General features: G+C 34.0%; 1 pseudogene; it reads right to left on the bottom strand.

Moving 5' to 3' along the window:
* Positions 1 to 7,524: 7,524 nt before the first annotated feature.
* LOC110653135 (uncharacterized) lies at positions 7,525 to 20,054 on the bottom strand (annotated as a pseudogene).
* Positions 20,055 to 21,730: the final 1,676 nt, after the last annotated feature.

Here is a 21,730-nt window from a genome sequence, read left to right as displayed (position 1 = left end):
TCCAAAATGGATGATAAATCAGAATTTCTACACAAATGTCACTCCTGCAATCAGAGGAATCATTGATGCTCAAACAGGAGGAGAATTTATTATAAAGCATGAAGATGAAGCTTATGAGCTATTGGAGAAAATTGCAAAGAATACTCATCTTTGGAGTAGTCCAAGAGGACCAGCTCCAACTCAGAAAAGGCAAGCTGCTGGAATATATGATCTTGATCCATTCAACATGATTAATGCAAAATTTGATGCACTTACAAATGTCCTCGCTAAGAAGATGGAAGATTTGAGTATGTTGGTTAGTTCATCATCATCAGCTGGAAGTTCACAACAAGTGGCTTATGCAGAGGAAACTACCAGCTGTGGAATAGATTATGGAGAACAAGCAGCATATGTTGGTAATTATGGAAACAAGCAAATGGGGAATCCTTATTCTCAAACTTACAATCCAAATTGGAGGAATCATCCCAACTTTTCATGGGGAAATCAGCAAAATCAAGTTCAAAATCAGAATTTTCAACCACAACAGCAGAGTCAAGTTCCATATCAGCAAAATAGGCAACCACCACCTAGTTTTCAGCAAAAGAATGCAAATACTGCACCTTTACCAAGACAGCAAGAACAAAGTTCCACCACAGAGGCTTTATTACAACAAATTCTTGCTAATCAAATTAAGCGTGATGAAGAGTTGAGAGAGATGAAAGCAAGGCTGGAACAAATGCAAACACACAACAGGATGCTGGAAAATCAGATTGCACAACAAGCATGCTCATCAAGTACCAATTCTATGGGGAAACTTCATAGTCAAACAGAAAATCCAAGGGAGCAATGTCATGCCATCACACTGAGGAGTGGTAAAATAGTGCATAATGAGAAGAGTGAAAAAGTTGAAAAGAGAGAAAATGAGGAAGATTTTGAGGGAGATGAAAAACAAAAGAGTGAAAAAGGGAGTGCAAGAAAAGGTAAAGAGGAGGTTGGAGAGAAAGAAGAGAAATATATACCTCCAGAGCCTTACAAGCCACAGCTTCACTTTCCACAGAGATTTCAAAAAGCCAAGCTTGATAAGCAATTTGGGAAGTTCTTAGAGGTTTTGAAGAAGCTATATATAAATGTGCCCTTTATCGATGCTCTTTCCCAAATGCCTTCTTATGCTAAGTTATTGAAAGAAATTCTCTCAAACAAAAGAAGACTTGAAGATTATGAGACTGTAGCCTTAACTGAGGAATGCAGTGCTATCCTCCAAAGGAAACTTCCTCCAAAGCTCAAGGATCCAGGGAGTTTTTCAATTCCATGCCACATTGGGGAATCATGTTCAGAAAAGCTTTATGTGATTTAGGGGCTAGTGTTAGCCTTATGCCCCTCTCCATTTATGAGAAGCTCAATATGGGAGATCTTAAGCCAACCCACATTTCTCTTGATTGGTAATGGATCAATTAAGTATCTGAAGGGATTTTGGAGAATGTGCCTCTGAAGGTTGGGAAATTCTATATACCTGTTGACTTTATCATCTTGGACATGGAAGAGGATTCTAATATCCCAATCATTTTGGGGAGGCCTTTCCTAGCTACAGCTGGTGCTTTGATTGACGTGAAAGGTGAAAAGCTTACTCTTAGAATTGGAGAGGATCAGTTAGTCTTCAATATTGGCAATGATAAGAAGAAGCAACATGAAGATGTAGACTCTTGTTTGAGAATTGATATAGTTGATGAGTTAGTAAAAGAGCACTTTAGAAAGAGCTATCCGAAGGCTTCTCTTGAAAGTTGTCTTATCCATGAAGGGAGTATCAATGATGAAAATCCAAAAGAGGCTGCATTTGCACAAGATTTGAATAGTAATCCACCTTGTCCTATGGCACCAATCTTTCAAGTTGAGCAAGTGGAGAAAAGTGAAGTAAAGCAACCATCTCTCAAAGAAAAAGATGCACCAAAGGTTGTCAAGAAAGAAATGGTCAGATTTTTAGACAAAGCAACAAGGATCTTCTCATGTGATGGAAAGAAAATGAAGTATAGATTCATTGAAGCACCTATTGGAAACAGAGGCAACAAATTCCAATTTCAGCCACCATGAAACATGAAAAGAGTCTAGCTAAGGACTATAAATTAGCGCTCTTGGGAGGCATCCCAAGTCCTTTTATTTTGCTTTTGTTGATTTACTTTCATTTTCATTAATTTTGTTTTTATCTTAAATTTCCTCAAATTCAATTTTTGACATTATTAAATCTTGTCCCTTGTAGATGTATATCAATGAAGAAAGGCTGGTGAACTATTGGGAGCTGCAATCTGGTTATTGCAGAGGAAAAATGCAATCTGCAGAAAAGGAAAAGTCTGCAGCAGATAGATTTTGTCCTTGAGCTGCAATCTGGTTTATGCAGAGAGGAAGAAGAAATTCTACAGCAAAGAGGGTGTTTGCAGCAGATGGCTTGTGTTTTTGGTGAGGTTGGGTGTGAGACTTTTAAGTATGCGTGATTTTAATCTTAATATGGTGGTAAGTGAGTCATTTTTGCAGTTTTGAGCTTCTTTGGGTTGTAGGATTCAAGGTAAAAATGCTGCATTTTCTTGGCAAAACTTGGAGTATTCATTTCATCATTTGTGGTTAGATGCAACTTCATGCAAATTTTATGGAGTTTTATGTGCTAAATGTTGATTTGCAGAATTTGTCTTAAAATGGCATAGTTCTCAAAGGTCTTTTATGTAGGATCCATTTTTACATGCTTGTGTGATGCCTTTTTGATGAACTTTGTATATATTGATGTGTTTTTGGTGAAAAATTCTCATGGTTTATGCTTCATGGAATTATATTTCCTCATTCTAGGGTATTTTTCACACTTGCAATCCATGTTCTATTGCATTCTTGATCTTGTTAAATTGTGCATAAGCAATTGCATAGCTTATGCAATCCTGCATAACCATAATTCTTGCCATTTTTCACCTTTATTGCAAGTGCATAAGGAGGGTGCATAGCTTATGCAACTCTGCATAACCTCATTTTGTCAAATTTCATATCTGTCAAAACTTGCATAAGGTGAGTGCATAACTTATGCACTTCTGCATAACCAAAAATTCTGCATTTTCTCTCTGCGAAATGCATAAGCGAGTGCATAACCTATGCATACGCATAACAAAAACTCAATTTCTAATGCGAGGGTGCATAAGCAGAGTGCATAACTTATGCACTTCTGCATGACTAGAAACCCAGAAAAATCAAACTTGCCGAGGGGTGCATAAGGAAGGTGCATAAGTTATGCACTTCTGCATGACCAGAAACTCCAAAAATTCAAACCTGCCGAGGGGTGCATAAGGAAGGTGCATAAGTTATGCACTTCTGCATAACCAAAAACTCTGAATTTCCAATTCTGCCGAGGGGTGCATAAGCAGAGTGCATAACCTATACACTTGTGCATGACCAGAAATCAGAAAATTCCAAAAGTTGCCGAGACCTGCATAAGCAATGTGCATAAGTTATGCACTTCTGCATAACCAAAGACTCTGAATTTCAAAACCCACCGAAGAGTGCATAAGCAGAGTGCATAGCTTATGCACAACTGCATGACCACCAACCCAAATTCCAAAAATTGCCGAAGAGTGCATAAGCAGAGTGCATAGCTTATGCATACGCATGACCAAATCAGAAAATTCCACACTTGCCGAAGAGTGCATGAGCAGAGTGCATGACCTATGCACTTCTGCATGACCCGATTCTCTGAACAACCACTTCTGCCGAGAGATGCATAAGGGGAGTGCATAACTTATGCACTCCCGCATGACTTCGCTCCTCAAAATTTCAAGGGTCACCGAAACTTGCATAAGGAGAGTGCATAACTTATGCACTTCCGCATGACCAAAAAAAAAAAAAAAAAAAAAAAAATTTGCAAATATTTTACATAGCCTATGCAACCCTTATTGCCACTCATGCAGAACCGCACGCTTATGCACCCTACTTATGCACATGTTGGAAAAGTTAAAACTCTGAGACTTGCATAAGCAGCGTGCTTAACTTATCCACTTCCGCATTACCAAAAAAAAAAAAAAAAAAAATTTGCAAATATTTTACATAGCCTATGCAACCCTTATTGCCACTCATGCAGAACCGCACGGCTTATGCACCCTACTTATGCACATGTTTTGGACAGCACTTTACTCCGCATAACCTGTACAGCCTCTTATGCATCACCATTATTCCTTGAATTCTCATCTGCTCTATACCAGGTAACTCTTTCCTTTTGCTCTTAAATTTCACAATTCCTGGTAATTTCTCTTTACTTTGAATTTTGATAATGCACTACTTGAGACATTGAGGACAATGTCTAATTTTGAGTTTGGGGGTGCACATTCATTTTGATTTTTGCTTCATTTTTTTTTTTACATTTTGAGTATAGGAACATCTCATCCCATTTCATTTACATATATTGTAAATATTTTACATATACATCCATACATACATATACATAACACATTTACACACACATTATACATCACTTAGAAATTATACACTTTGCACACAAATAGACTTCTTCCATTTAGTTAATGCATTGCTCATTTTTAGGAATCATGCATCATGCATTAAAATCTTTTGCCAAATCCCTTGAGTATTGAAAAGTTGCCTATGAGAGTGATTTGACTTACCTTTAGTTGGGTTTGTGGATTGAAAGTTTCCTAAGAGGTGCAAAGTTTTGAAGTGTCTATCCCTTGCCTATATCTTCTTAGCCAAAAAGCCACCCAACTAGTCCTTTAGAGATTGGAGTGTTTAGAGGGAGTTATTGGATATAAGGTAGTCAAATGATGTCTCACCAATCCTAGAACAAATTTTCTAAACCTTTCAAGGCGAAATATCAGCTTATACTTGAAAAGAGAGATGATTAGGCATTCTTTGATTTAAACCTTCTCATTTTAAACCTTTGGCCCTTTTTCCTAATTAAAATTGACCTTTGAAAACCCCTTTGAGCCTTTTTATCCCTAATTTTTCTTGAAATCCTTATTGCTACCTAGCCAATGAACCAAACACTCCAACCCTTTTCATGAGAATAATATTGAATATTAGGTACACTTTCTAAAAAATAAAAATAAAAAAAAAGAAAAAATATACAAAAAAAAAGGAGAAGAAGTGCTTGTCATCTTGTAAAAGTGCTAGTATATGTGCTTTTCACTATTGCCATTCAAAATGAAAGAAATCCACCCAAAGTATTAAAAGAAATGAGTTTGGGGGTGGCAATTTTAGGGACAATCATCAAAAGAAAATGCAAAATACAAGTCTAAAGTATCAAAATGTCCCTCCATTTTTATGTGTTTTGTAAACTATGCTAGCACTTGACAATTCTCATTGTGTACTTCTCTCCACCATATATACAAAAAAAAAAAGAAAAAAAGAAGAAAAAGAAAAAAATTATAATAAAATAAGAAGTGTACCTTATGTTTAAAAATTGAAAATATTCTCATGCTTTGAATACTTTTTACCCATCTTTCTTCTTAGCCTCATTTTAAACCCCATGGCCTCATTACATCCCTAAAAAGACCTTTGATCTCTTGATAGTACTTGCTACATTAGTGGAGATAGGAGTAGGGAATTTGCCTATGGGATTGGAAAACTATTCATCTATTCATTCAATTCTATCATTCCATGTTGAGATACTTTGGTTATCAATTGTCCTAGAATTCTTTTTGAGCATGACTATCTCTTTTGATTGGTTGGTTTGGGGATTTTGAATGATAATTGACTTGATGGCTAAGCGGTGAAAGCTTGGATAAGCATTAGATTCTTTGCATTTTGAAGGATGGGTATATGGATTGTTAGTATGGCTAAAGGTGTGTTTAGTTACTTTAATAGGTAATTTTCATAGCTCTTTGGATAAGGCACCCCTAAAAATTTTGCATTACATTTTAAAGTTTGCTTGAGGACAAGCAAAAGCTTGAGTTTGGGGGTATTTGATGCATACATTTTATATAATCATTGAGGTTTAATTTCATAGCCATTTTATTTGATTATTAGTCATTTTTAGCTAATTTCATTAGTTAATTAGTTAGTTTTTCATAATTGTCGATTTTGGATTAATTTGTAATTTTTACTTTGTTTTGTAGGAAAAATGGTGTTTTTGAAGGACTGAAGAGAATTTTGCCATTGAGGAGTGTCTTCTACAGCCAAAGATGTCAAAAACAAGTTTTCAAGCTGAAATATGCATTGACCAAATTGTGCATAACTTGCCGCATAAGCTATGCAGATTTGCATAAGGAGAAAGATCACTGCTCTGTTCGAACCAGTGAAGTGTGCATAAGGAGACAGCATAGCTTATGCACATTCCCGCCTCCCTTATGCACCTTCACAGAATTGTACATAACCTATGCACCAAGTCATGCAGTTTTGCATAAGTGGCCCAGAATCAGCTGCATAAGGGACGCATAACTTATGCGATCCACTTATGCGATCCCATGAAGAGTTCATTAATGAGTAGCAGAGATTCCTCAAATAATTCCTCCTAGAACATACCATTTTAGGGCTCCATGTCAGAAAAATGCTATAAATAGTCCCATTTTCTCATTTTAGAGGAGGCAAGGAGCAAAGAAAGAAAGGAGGAGGCTAAGCAGAATTTGAAGAGTCATTTCCACCTTCCACACCATTTTTAACCAAGATTTGCAGATTTCTTCCTTCCTTTACATTTTTCTACATTTCTAGTGTTTAATTTCTTACTTCTTAGCTTAGATTAAAGCTTTATTTCCATTTAAACTCATCATATCTTGTAAGCATTATGGATAGTGAGTAGTTTACTTTTGATTCTGGAGTAAGGGATGTAATATTTTAGTTATTTTTGTGGATTTGAACTGGGTTAGTCCCAATTTAATGAATTTATGAGGTTTAATCCATTTCTTGTGTGCTTATTCACATGCTTAATGAAGGGCCCCATTAAGTTATGTTTTTAATCCTTGGTTGAAGCACCGAAAGGAGAAAACCAAGTGATAGTTAATCAAGAAATTGGACTTAATTAACTTAGATCTAGAAATAGACTAAGGGTTAAGAGGGTTTTAATAGATTGATTAAAGAACCTAATGGGTCTTGGTTAATTTTAACTCCACGAAAGTAGGATTAAGTTAATTAAGGCACTCTTTGTCTCACTCGAAAGAGTTTTCAAAGGATTTTAGAATTAATCTCCTTTAAACCCATAAATTTCATGGATTGGGCTAGCTAGGGAAAATCCCAAAATAGCTTGAATATGAAATCCCGAACTCCGGAATCGCCTTTTTACCATTGTTAATTTCTAATCGAATTTAATCATTTGCCATTTTAAATATTGCCATATTTGAACTTGCTTATTTCAATTTGATGCAATTTTAGTTTAATTAATACATTGTTGAATAGAATATTAAATTTGCACATTTAGATTTCGTACTCCATTACCCATTAATTCATTATTTTAATTTCATGAATACTTCAATTTAGTCAACTTTTATATCGAAAATTCAATCATTAACACAACTCCTCGTGGGATCGATATCTTTTCTATATTACTTGTACGACCCGTGCACTTGCGGTTGGGACGCATCAGGTTGCATTTGGGCCTGCTTTCTTAAAAAATGAACAACTGAATGTGGTTGGGCAATCAGCTATAGTAATCTCTTTTAGAGATGGAAAATGCACGATACCTCTTCCAGATTTGAAATTGATTAATCTGGGCAAAGACTCGAGAGTAATGGAGTTAAGTAAAGGAAATATGATCTCGTCAATAGAGCCTTCTGTGATGATTTCTTCAACCATAGCACAACTTTTCACTTCTACCACTCGGAGTTGCTCAAGTCCACAGCAGATGGTAGGACTAAATATATTTCTCAAACTGCTACAATTGTGGATTTTCAGCTGTTTAAGGTTTCTGAGGTCCAAAATTCCGTTAGGTTCCTCGATCCAGACACGCCTCAACATTGGAAGATTTATCAAGTTCAACTCATTTAACTTGGACAAATGCCCAACAACTCTGTTGGCATTTCCCCGTTCCATAGCAACAACTTCTTCCACAAAATTGCAATTTCTTACCTCAAGCTCATCCAGATTATTCAAAAATGGTAGCAGACCAGAGGGAACAGAACTAGAGGAAAACATACATTCGTCTACAACCAGCCTACTCAAATTGTAGAAGAAGTTGAATGGAAGTTTATCTTGCCATACCGCTTTTAGTTCAGGAAATTGAGAGAGTTCCAAATGTTGTAGGCCACTGAATCCAACCTACCAAAGCAAATAAATGAATAGTGATTATACAAGCAAATATTAATTCGATTATCTAGCTGTTCTCTACAAGAAAATGGAGCACACGAAATTTAGGAATTAGGAGATGGAGAGATTATATTGAACTAACCTTTTCTGTATACAATTGTATTATAGTGGAATTAAGGTTTCCAATCCAACGCCATTTAGCTCTTTCTTCTGCCAAATTTACTCTCTTTAACTTTGGTGCGCTTATGGCTCCTTGAGAAAAAATCTTCATTCTGGGGCACTGTGTCACAATTAATTCTTCCAAAGACGGAAATTTTAACGTGCAATTCGCTGATGAGCAAAAGCTTGAGAGGCTTTTTAAGCAGAGAAGTTTCAAAGTTCTTAATTTCCACAAAACAATCTCACTTTGGGATTGGGAATCATTTCTGTCGTTTGACACAATTTCTTCCACCTTATGGCTTTCTCTTACGATCATTGTGGTGAGATTGACCATACTTTTAGCAGTAGAAGATGATATTAAGCTCAACAATCCTTGACATTTCCACACATTCAGAATCGCAAGATTTTTGAAAGTTGCAGAGGATGGTGCCAAATTAGTCAAACGATGGCACCTCCATATTTCAAGGGTTTCAAGATTTTGAAGAAATGGGACAGGTTGGCAATCTTGATTCCATATATGCCTTATATTAGGAAGGAAATCCAACTTTAAGAATCGTATCTGCGACTGCAAGAGAACCCCTGCATCCTCACTAACAACACCATGTGGGAGTAACTCTCTGAAATAACAGCTGCCTAAAACAAGCTTTTCCAAATTTGGGAATTTTGGAAAAATATTAAAAGGCAAATTCACTGAAGCATCATGAAAGCTTTGCAGAACGAGAATTTTTAGTTTGAAAAAGAGATCTATTGGAAAGTGGCTTTGCTGCATCATTGCAATGTCCTCGTTGTTTAGCGCTAATTGCTCCAAATTGCCAACAATCTGTAAATCATTCAAAAAAAATGTAGAAATTGATGTTCCAAGTTGACTATACTTGTGATCGTAACTGAAAAACAAAAAATAAAGCAAAAGGCATTCATTCAAGGGCAAACTGTGCAATGAAATCACGCACTGAACAATTTCCCTAATGAAAGAAAGCTAATGAGGAAACAAAAACATGTAATTTTCATGTAATTTTTCAATTTTACAGAGAAATTATAACATACTCTCTGAGCAGTAATTTCTCAAAGGTCTTCCTTGAGGTCAGAGAAATAGACGCTACATGATTGTGATAAAGAATCTATTACTTTGATAGCCTCAAACAATGTTCTGTTCCAAATATTGGATAAATTTCATTAGGGGCTAACAATAATACATTGATAAAAGAATTCAATAATAAATATAAGTATTACTAAATTCAATTATTTAAAGAAATAAAAATCAGGAGACATTAAAGTATTATACCAAATTCTTTCAGAAAATTTACAGATCCAAAAAAACAAAAAAACATAAACCTCAAAGTGCTAGATTATATAACATAATATTATAATATTAAAAAAAATAAATAACAATCATCCTTTGAAAAATAAAGCAAAAAAGTTTTTTTTTTTTTAGCAGACAAGGAAATTGGTATTCTTTTTTTTTGTCAGTAAGGAAATTGGTATTCAATCAAGGGCAAATTGTGCAATGAAATCATGCACCGAACAATCAACTTTTCAATCAATTAATTAATTAATTATTTAATTATTTTGGAATACATGCCATAAGTTTCTCATTTGTCATATCAACAATTCAATTAAACTTGTAAATTAAAATAATAATGATGACAACAGGTAATTTTCTACTATTAAATCCTTTGAATTTTTTAATTTTAAAATTGTGGCAAAATTATGCCACATCAGCTGTTAGAAAAAGTTAATAATTCGTACCTCTCTAAATGCGAAAAGGGGCTGCGGAACTTGAATCTTCAATTGGCTCTCTTGCCCATTCATAAGTATTTCTTGCATTTCTTGAGATTCTGAATTGAAAGTTTTCAATTTTTCACAGCGATACACACATAAATGTTTTAGCTGTGTACATTCTAAACTGTGTTTTTCTGAATAAAAACACCTCAATTCTTCTAATTGCCAAAGGATCAAGGCCTTTAGTCCACGAAACACAAACTTAGGATTAATAGTAATTGCCTCTACGCTTTCCTCCTTAGCAACGACTTCCTCCATCCCACATCCATTTATGTTAAGCAATGCAAGATGTGGTAGACCTATAGCTATTGAAAATGGGAAGAGGCTTTTCAACTTTGGACAATTCCAAGCATACACTAGGCGTAGGTTATAGAAGGAGAGAATCCCATGAGGATCCATATTCCATACTTGCTTCAGATTTGGAAGGTCCCGTATGTCCAAAGTTCTCAATTGACTGCGCTCCACAACAGGTGCTTCGCTTACTCTTACTAATGCCCGGAGATCAAACACCTCTTCCACTGAATCACAATTCTTTACAACCAATAATTCTAGATTTTGAAGGAATCGACCCAACAACTTTGATGGAAAAATTTTCAGTAGTTGTTTCCCATATTGTACTTGTAGCACTTTCAATCTAGAAAAGGAATCTGCTAGGAGTTCATCACACCATATCATCTCCAACTTATGCATGTGCATGATATACAATTCCTCCAAATTAGGAAACCACACCTAAAATACAAATTTCATGGTGTTAATAATAGCCTGATTAACCCTTAAATATGAGAGGTAAAAAATAGATAAATAATTTAAATATGACACAAAGGAAGAATTGATAAATAGTTTAGAACCTTTTCATCAAAGAGAGTTGCGTTCGCTTGTGTAACTCCGCTGCTAGTTCCCACATTTTTGCTTGTGCAAGTAGAGAGAAAAGCATGTAGATGAGGGCAGTTATCTACCCGCAGCACTTTCAAGGAGGGACATTCAATTAAGTTAGCTGTGCAAAATCTTACAATTCTGGGAAGACCTTTGAGCTTCAGCGAGTGTAGTTTGGGGAATAGCATTTTGCTCATCATTTCACCTTCTCCTTCTGCAATTATTACTTCTTCCATGGATTTGCACTCACATATCTCAAGTGTTTTGAGTTGTGCGAGACTTCCAACAATAGAGGATGTGAATAGATAGTTTAGATTCCCACAGCCATCCACAATCAAGGTCGTTAATTTTTCAATATATAGAGATGATTCTATATGTTGATTAGGCCATATCATTTTCACATTAATCCCAGACAATTTGATATCTTCCAAATTAGGGAATCCAATCTGCAGGCATAATTTTTATTTTCAATTAAAAAAAAAGAATGGCAAAATATGAAAAATAATAAAATATTAGAAAGAATTAGAGTAAATTACTTTTTAATCTAGAATGAATTATTTTTAATTTTTTATAAAATGTCTAAAAAAGATAAGTCGGAAAACAGAAATAAGATGTGGACCAAACCTTTTTGCTGAAAAGTGGCAACAGAGCTTCAATCTCGTCCTCGCATACAATTTCTTTAGAGCTTGTACCAACTGCTGCTTCCTTTTGCGTTCTTTGGGATGCAGAACACACCTTCTCTTGGCCTTGCGAACAAAAGCTTGTAAGTTGAGGTAGATTATCCAATGTCAAGGATCGTATTTGTGTCAAATTAATTTCCTCATCATCTTCACCTTCCTCAACTGCTATCTCTTCCATAATTTCGCAACTACTTACATCCACTTCTTCAAGCTTCCCAAGGCCTTTAAACATAGAGAATGAAAAGAGACTCCTCAATGCATTGCAGTTCCCCACCTTTAATTTTCTTAAATTGCTGAAAGACCCCACCATATAAGGCCCATAATAGATCTTCTCCAAATTATGCAAATTCTCAATAAATAATGACTCCAACCTCGGAAAAGCAGTGGAATGGCCCATTATCATCCAGTCTATGATATATTGAATACCAAGGCTATTTTGAACATGGAGATGCTTCAACTCAGGAAAACCTTGGTCGTCTAATTCATAGAGCACACTTCTTAAACCCCTTAGGTCGTCCAAATATAAATCTTCAGTTTTCATCAGCAACACTTTTACCCTCTCCAACAGAGCGCTTCTACTAAGCTTGAGTTTCAACGTTCTTAAGCTTCTGTAATCAGCATATCTCTCGTACTCGTGCCAGTCCCAGTCCCACTCATCACCGATGAATACTCTAAATCTTTCCAGTTTTTCAGAAAATAAATCTTTGGGCATGATATTTGCATCCATGATATGTACCTCTAAAGTCGACAGCTTTGACAAAAGCTTCAATTCTGACAGGTTAGCATTGTTTCTTGGTTCATCATGTCCTTCACCCTTCCATTGCACAAAGCCGTCCCCTATGTACAATTCCTCCAACCGGGCTAACCTTGATAGGACATCTGGCGAAATCACTTCAAGTCCTTGACATCTCCTCAAATCCAAAAGTCGCAAACGAGTCAATTTCCTTACTTCACTTGGCAGCCGAACAATGGTAGATTGAACGAAGCTAAGAACTTGCAATTTTTTTAGCTCTCCGATTGCAGAAATGTCTTCCAAAACACAGCCATCCAAACACAATGTTTCGAGGTGCTTAAGGTATTGAAGTGATAAAGGCAGTGGTGACAAGTGCATTCCCGTCAAATCCAAGACTTTGAGCTCTTCCATTCTACTGAATAAATTCTCTGGGATTTTGAGCGAGGAATTATTAAACATAAAAAATGACTTGAGTTTTGGGCATTCAAGTACTTCAGGAAGCTTAGGGATATTGCAATATGGCTAGGAGATTGATGTGCATTGTTCAAAGAAGTCTTTATTCGGCCATTCTTCCAACTCCGTTTGACATGCTGCAGTAAAGACATGATGATGCTTGGATGCAATTGAGGTTGCGAAGCTGCGAACCACATCATGGATTTTGACTTGTTCATGGTTGTCGCCTTCCAGTAACAAACAAGACATTTTAAGATCACTGATTACTTTAAGTAGTCTATCTCTTGTTGCTTGTAGTGTGGTGCGTTGATTAAACAAGCCTAACCCTATGCTATATTTCAACAAGTCACCGATGACCACAACATGAGGTGCGAGTTGTCCTAAAAGTCGGAACAAAGACCTCTCTTCATCTCTCAGAAAGTTGTAACTCAACTCTAGGGCCGAGTAAACTCTCTCTTCATGTCCTTTGCCATCAAACTTTTTAAGCTGTTCCAACGCATCGTTCCATTTAAATATTTCCTTGTTTTTCAATCCCGTCGCTACTGGTACAATTAAAATGGGCAAGCCTGCGCATCTCTTTGCGACTTTGATAGCTATAGGTCGTAAGTTAGAATCTTTAAGATCTCCCACAATCTTCTCAAATAGATTCCATGCTTCTTGACGCTGTAAAACTTCAAGCGAGACATCTTTTTGTACTCCCATTTCAAAGAACACAGATTGATTTCTAGACGTCATCAGTATCTTGCTTCCTTTATGATCAGGGCCATAAGGAATTCCTACCTCCTCCAGTTTGATTGCTGCCCAAATATCATCTAGAATTATGAGAATTTTCTGTTCTCTTTTGATTCGCTCGCTCAACCGAGCTGCTCGTACCTCAACAGACTCCACATCAAATTTGTAGTCTAACCAATCTGCAATTTGTTGTTGAACAGTTTTCAAATCCGGATTGTGAGTTACAGTTGCTATAACCACCAATTTGACGATTCCGTTTTCCCTGGCTTGTTCAGCAATCTGTTTCACTAGCGTGGTCTTACCCACGCCTCCCATTCCATACACTCCAATGAGATTAACATCAGCATCCTTTAAAGCATTCGTGATTTCAACCGCAGCTGATGTTCTTGATTCAAAGGCCTCAAAACCTTTGACTGCCCCTATGCCCTGTGGTGTGATGCGGTGGGAAACTTTCTCAAAATTTCCTTCTTCTCGGGCTCCAACAACGATTGGTAAAGCTTTGCTCGCTTTTCTACTAATTTGGTGGCGCCTGATCAAATTAGGACACAATCCCATGAAGCACCTCTTCTTTGCTTTGTCTTCATGTCGAAGAAGAATTTTACCAGCATCTTCAATCACATTATTCACATTAGTCAACCATCTCTGAACATCAGCTTCAACTTCTTCTACTGGATTGCGCTTAACTTCCTCCACAGCGTGCTCAACCCTTTGTTTTTTATCCGTGAGCTTTCCAACTTCTTCTTCAAGGTTGTGTATGTTGTCACTGTAGTTAAATACATATTTGATCTGACGCAGAGTGGGTTCAACCAACAGTTCGAAAACTTTGGATACAATGGGATCAGTCACTAATTTCACAAACTCCATTTGCTGATTTTTTTTTTTTTTCCTTGGGATGTGACCACCTAACATACCCAGAGAAAATAAAAACAAGGAGAGGTGAGAAGGAAAGCAAGAAATAAACAATTAACAGAACGCAACAAACACAAACAAAAGTGCTTTGAAATCAGATGAGAAATAGAAACCAAACGGTAAGTAATTTGCATACAATAAATAAATAATATAATAGAAATAAACAATATAACAGAGTAAAGATTTCCGACAAAAGATTTAAATAAAAACGATAATCAAAGTCATAATTGTGAGCTTCAGTTTCTAATACTCACTCTCTGCCTTTTTCCTTTTCTTTTTGTTGTTACAGTGTTTCTGACCTAAGCGCTTAAAAGTTAACGTTTTTATTTAGATGTTTTGACTACAAAAAATTAATTTTTTTAAATTTTTTAATTTTATTTACAACTTTTAATTTTAATAATTTTATCTAAATTATCAAAAATTATTACACTTTTTTTAACTCCATTTTTTACTGATCCATATTTTAAAATTTATTTTGATATACATCGTGATATAAAAATTATTAGTTATCTACTCAAATTCAATGGTTTTGTTTGCTGGCTATCCCTTCAAACATGGCTCTCATGTAATGTCTCAGATTAAGGGAAATTTTAGAATACAATGCTCTCTTACTCATTAAAAATAAATAAATAAATATTAAGCTATAATTTATTTTTAATATAAATTCAGTCAAGGTTGAGCATAAAAATCTTTTAGTGTATAGAGTCCTCGTTGACAATCTTGTGTTTTTAATTCGCAACATTCTAGTCGATATCTACTACATCCTTGAATATATTAATAAATTATTTTTTTACTAAATGATTCAAAAAAATTTCTCTATAAATTCAAGACACTTTTATAGATAAACTTATTGAACAATTATGTAAACAACAACTTATTAATCTACTCTAAAGTACAACAAATTTCTATTAGAATTTTGCAAATCGGATACGTAAGATTGCAGATGAAGATCATGTGCACGAGAAGATCATGCATAACCTTAGTTAGATTTATATTAAAGACAAATTATAATTTAGTCTTTTTATCTATTTTTAAAAAAATTGAAAAGCTTATTTATCTATAAAATAATAAAAAGGTTTTCTTAATCAATTTTTAAAATTTTGATTTTTTTTAAAAGTTAAAGTATTTAATTAAAGCTCGAAAGACTTTAAAAATTTATGTAATTATTTAACATAACATGAAAATCTAAATAGAATTTTTGCGTTTTTTTTTTTTTAATTTCTATTCCAAGTATAGCGTATGCTGCTGGGCTACACTCAACCCACTGCACGGTGCACTTGACAAGTACAATTTCTTTTTTTTTTTCTCTATTTACAAGACTTTTCCTATTTTTTCTTAATTTTACATGTGTTAATTTTATTTTATTTTAATAAAATATTAAATTTAATTATTATTATTATTATTTTCATGGAAATAATTTAAAAAAAATTTATTTATAGTAAAATGAAATTCATTATTCAAACAATAATGTTGTCATCAATTTAGCCTATGGCAGTTTCTTATTTATCATTTATTTACTTAATTTTAGTTTACATATTTTTGAATTGTTTTACATGCTGCCTTATTTTTTTTATTTCAATTTTTATTAAAGTGTTCTACTTTATCAATTGAAATTTTTAATTTTTATTTATTTATTTTAATTTTTTTAACCACTTAAGTGTTAGTATACGAATTTAATTTTTTTTTATTTTATTTTCTGTTATTATCATTTTAAATTTTAATTATTTGACTATTTAATAATTAAGTTTAGTATTAATTATTATTATCTTTACAAAATAAATTTTAAGATGACTCCAGATAAAATGAATTTTAATTTATATACCAACATTATATTAATAAAAGATAAATTTTCATCTTAATATATGAAAAATATAATAACAACAAATTAATATCTATTTATTTTTGCTTTTTTTAAATACTTCTTTAAAATAGTAAGATTTTGATTGGTATTATTATTGTATTGTAATAATATTATTATTATTATTATTACTACCTATAAAATATTTAAACAAATATATATATATATATATATATATATATATATATATATATATACTTTTTCTTAATATCTATTTAGAGTTATTAATCGATTAAATGTGTAAATTTAATTTATAATTAATAAATAATTAATTTTTTTTACTCTTAAATTTTAATATAAATTAAAATATATTTAATTTATTTTTAAATAATTAAAATATTTTAAAAATAATGTTCATTTATTATTTCTATATACTTAAACTTATTATCACAAAAATAATTTAGACTTTTTTAGATAGGTTAATTAATTTTTTTTAACGATTATTGCTATTACTTTCTTTTATAACTCGACTTTACATTGAAATATTTTTTTCATTATTAAATTATATTTTATTTAATATATTATAATATGTCTATAATAAATATTGTATTATTAATTAATTTGTGTTAAATCAAATTATATATATACATATGTGATATAATAAATGATTAAAATTTTGTTGCAGATGAGTTAAATTATTGATAGATAATAATTTTATTTATAAGATATAAGTATTATATTTTATGTTATTATAAAATAAAATTAAATATATTAAATATTTATTTATTAATTATATTAATATAATAAAGAAAAATAATACTCACGGCATCGCGCAAGTTTTTTAGAGCTGGTTGAAAGCTTAATTGGTAAAAATTAAATGTAATTGTAATAATCTTTTGTAATTAGATAAAATTACTAAAATTATAATTATAAAAAAAATTTATAAAATATAAAAAAAAAATTTTGCCTTTTCTTAGTCATTAGTCTTTCTATCTTCAATTATACTCAATTAAAAAAAAAAAAGGCGCTGAGATAAACCATGAAGAGATCTAATAAGGGAAAGTTAAAAAAAAATTAAAAATAAAAAATAAATAGAAAGACAAAGAGAGTTACAGAAGGAAGGAAGAACTTACTGATTTTTTGGATCAAATGAGAGAAATGAAAACCGAAACAATTTCCTTTTGAAAATAAACAGCAGGCTGCCAATTAAGGAGCAACAGAATAGAAAGCGAAAACATATTAATAAATAAGAAACAAAAACCGAATAATTAAAGAGTGAAACAACATCAAACAAACTCTGGAATTAAGCGATAAACAGAGAAGGAAAACTTATTACCCTTAGCAATCAGAGTACGTAAAGAGAGAGAGAGAGAGAGAGAAAGAGAGAGAGAGAGAGAGCAGGATGATCAGTTAATTACTCCAGAGAGATCAAGCGAAAATGAATGGAGAACATAAAATTACTTGTGGAAATTAAAGGCATCTATTATCTGCAAGGAAGACCAAGACCTTTACTCGTCAATGAAAACACTACTTAGCTGTGAGCCACTTCATTATTGCCCATCTGGTCCTAGTACCATACTGGCACGTCAAGTCGTTTTCTGGCATTTAATTAGTTGTTTTCTTGTAGAATTTTATTTTTCATTTTGAAAGAAAATTTCAAGGAACATGTGAAATACATTCACTACAGTTTTCTAATTTAAAAAATTAAAAAAATTATTAACATCATAAGCATTGTGAGCTTCAGTTTCTAATACTCACTTTTGGCCTTCAACTAAAGGAATTGTGTTTCTATGCCACAAGCTAACAAAGAAAATCAGTCGTTATTTATAAGATTAAATCGTATCATTTTAATAGTAGTATTTTTTTTATTTTAAATATTATATAGGTATATTTCATTTATTTATATCAGCAAGCAAAACATTTAAAGATTCTGCCGACGGATTTTAAATACAAAAGATACTTCCAACCTTTCATCTCTGTTCTTAAACTGTATTCGTTAGCAGATGCCTCAATACAGTTCCAAGAACACAAAAAACTTCTTTTAAAGTTCTTTCCAAATTCTCATGCACAGTTTCATAATCATCACCGATTGTGAAAAAATCCAGAATTCTGTGTCCATCTACCATTCGAGTTGAATGAAGATATAAATCCCACCAAGGCTATCACATCCGGTAATGAATCCAGCAGATCTGGCTTTGGCTCAAGAGGAATGTAAACAGTTACTTCAACAAGGCCTTATAGAACCCACATCCTCTCCATGGGCTTGTCAAGCCTTTTATATGGAAAAAAGTTCTGAGAAACTAAGGGGTACAAAGAGGCTCGTAATAAACTATAAGCCTCTTAACCATTTCTTACAATATGACAAATTTCCACTGCCTAAGCCTGAAGCCTTGTTTACCCAGCTTCATGAAGCCTACATCTTTTCAAAGTTTGATCTCAAGGCTGGTTTCTGGCAAACTGGGTATTGAACCCACGGATAGGCCCAAAATTGCATTCTGCATTCCCACAGCCCAATACCAATGGACTGTTCTCCCTTTTGGCCTAAAGACAACACCCTCTGTTTTCCAAAAAGCTATGACAAAGATATTTGAGCCCATACTCCACAGTGCCCTTATCTACATTGATGACATCCTACTATTCTCAAAAAATGTCACGGCTCATAAAGCGCATTTGACCACATTTCAATCTATAGTGGAATCTTATGACATAATACTGTCTAAAAAGAAAAGTTCTTTAGCACAGTCTGATATTGATTTCCTTGGAATGCGGTTTAAAGATGGAAAGTACCAGCCAGGGCTACACATTGCAGAAGAATTGCTAAAATTTCCTGACAAAGACTTATTGACAAAACAAAGATAGCAATTCCTAGGCATTGTCAATTACATCAGAAAGTTTATTCCTCATGTCACCACTCACACCTGCAAACTTTCAAAGATGCTTAGGAAGACTGCACCTCCTTGGGGAAAAGAACAGACAAAGGCAGTCAAGTCTCTTAAAGCAGTGGCTTCAAAACCGCCACCTTTAAAGATTCCCAGTACAAGACATTGTACGCTCCAAACTAATGCCAGTGACACTCACTAGGGTGCTGTCCTTATTGAAGAAATTCAAGGAGAAAAATAAATCTGTGGACATGCTAGTGGTGAATTCCCATAATCACAAAAGCATTATCACTCGGTGTATAAAGAAATTATGGCTGTCAAAAATGGCATCAAAAAGTTCGAGTTTCATCTCATTGGACACTATTTCATTGTGATCATTGACAACTCATCCTTCTCAAAGATTCTGGACTTCAAGAACAAGTCACTTCAAGAACCACAACTGTTAAGGCTAGAAGACTAGTTCGCCAAGTATAAATTCACAGTCCAGCACATAAAAGGGAAACACAATTTAATCCCAGACCTCCTGTCTAGGCCCAGAGAACTTTACCTCATCAGATCACATTTTATAATTAAGGATGCAACTATAATGACAAGCAGTCAAGAACCTTATCCCCCTAAAAGGATAAGAACTTTTTTTTTATCAATATAAATGATTAGAGACAAAATAAGCAAAAAATAAAATAACCTATAATTACCTCTAGGCCAGAAAATGGGTTGTTTAGTCCACTAATCATATATTAGTAGTATGATTCTTTTGTAACACCCTTAATTTTTAAATTAATTATTTTATGGGTAGATATTAATATTTTATTTTATTTAAATTTGGGGAACTTATTTGAAATTTTTCCATTTTTTGAAATCGGGTTCGATTTTCCGAAAATATAAAAATTTGATGATTTTTAAAAATTTATTTAAAGACCACGTGATAAAACTAAAAATATATTTAAACTCTACGAATTTTTCTGAGTTTTCTGAAATTTTTTTGGGATTTTTGGGCCTTGTTTTCGATCTCAAGGCAGAGTAAAAATTCAATTTCAGGTACCCTGAATTAAACCGACCGAATCAAACCGGACCTGGTCCAACCGATCTAATCCCCTTGTTCTTTTCTTCCCTGCGCGCCCCCGACACTCTCACTTCCCTTCCCTTTTTCTCTCTCCTCTCTCCTCCCCTCGCCGGCCAGCCACTGCCCCTCCCTCCCCAGCTCGTCGCGCGCACCTCCAGGGTCGGAATTGGCATAGGTAAACCCGAACCCTCATTTTTCTTAATTATCTAGTGCCTGATTTCGATTAAAAATCTATAAAATATTTGTGGTAGGTTAGAAAAATATAATTCCTTTTGCGTTAGCTCTATAATATTGCTAAGGACCGCGGGGCAAAGTTTTAGAATTTTTGGAGCTCAAATGGGTAGTTTTTGCAAAAGGGGTAATTGTAGGGACTAAATTATAATTTTTCAAATTGTGGTTGTTGACTGTTTGGGTGGGCCCGGGAGGGGCCATGTGATGTGATTGAGTTGTGGATGTGTGACTTGTGGATATAGAAGTGCATTTTGAACCCTTTTGCACGTTAGGTAGGTCCTAAGTATAGGGGAGACTCTGCCAGATTTTCGGCAAGACTAAGGGTGTCTTTGGTCTTTTCTAAACTTGCATTGAGTCAAATATATTAAATAATTATAATAAAATTTATCAGGTAAGCCAGGACAGCCTTCCTCCTCCGTCCAGCCGCCGCAGTGACCTTGGTTTAAGTCTGTGAGTAAAATATTAATTTTAATTATAATTTCAATATTATTATATGTTCATGCATGCCCATGTATCACTTATAAATATGTATCTATGTAGTTAAATACTAGGCACGTTTTATATTGCATTCTTAATTGATGAAGTGTCATGTATGTTATTTATGGTAATTTGGAGTCGTGTGTGTGCATTGGCGTGCGTGTGGTGTGCGGTATTGATGTGGATAGGATGGGTAGACACGGCTTGAGAGACACTCGCTGAGACCCGGTCCTTTATGGATAAGTCGAGGTAGACACGGCTCGAGATGATCTCGCTGGCCTCCGCATTTGAATTATCAAGCGAAAGTCTGACTTAAGAGACACTCGCTGGTAGAGGTTGGATTAAGAGAGCTGTATAGGGGATCAACTCCTATATATGTACTGTTTAAACATTATTGGGTGTGTGAGTGCTCCAAATTGCCTTTTTGCTGTTATGATATGATTTGTATAAAAATTATGATGATATTGTATTACACTCTTAGGATGCATTAGCTTTAGATAACTATAGAAATTGTGATTAAAATTGATATTTTACTCTTTGAGTCGAACGCTCACTCCTGTTCAACTTATTTTTCCATGATATAGGAGATCTCTTGTTGAGTTCTAATCTGTCTCTCTCCCTCGCAGGTCATCTATTTATATTTGTGATATTTTGTATAATTTTGCTAACTTCTAGAATTTCACATGTGTTAGAAATACTTACTTGATTTGGGTCTGTATTATAATTGTCATTTTAGACCTGTAAGCGTATTAAATGCATGTATGATTGGACTGGATG

This window comes from Hevea brasiliensis, unplaced genomic scaffold (assembly GCF_030052815.1).
Source record: "Hevea brasiliensis isolate MT/VB/25A 57/8 unplaced genomic scaffold, ASM3005281v1 Scaf7, whole genome shotgun sequence".
NCBI classification, from domain to species: Eukaryota; Viridiplantae; Streptophyta; class Magnoliopsida; order Malpighiales; family Euphorbiaceae; genus Hevea; species Hevea brasiliensis.
This window is presented reverse-complemented; position numbering and strand designations above follow the sequence as displayed.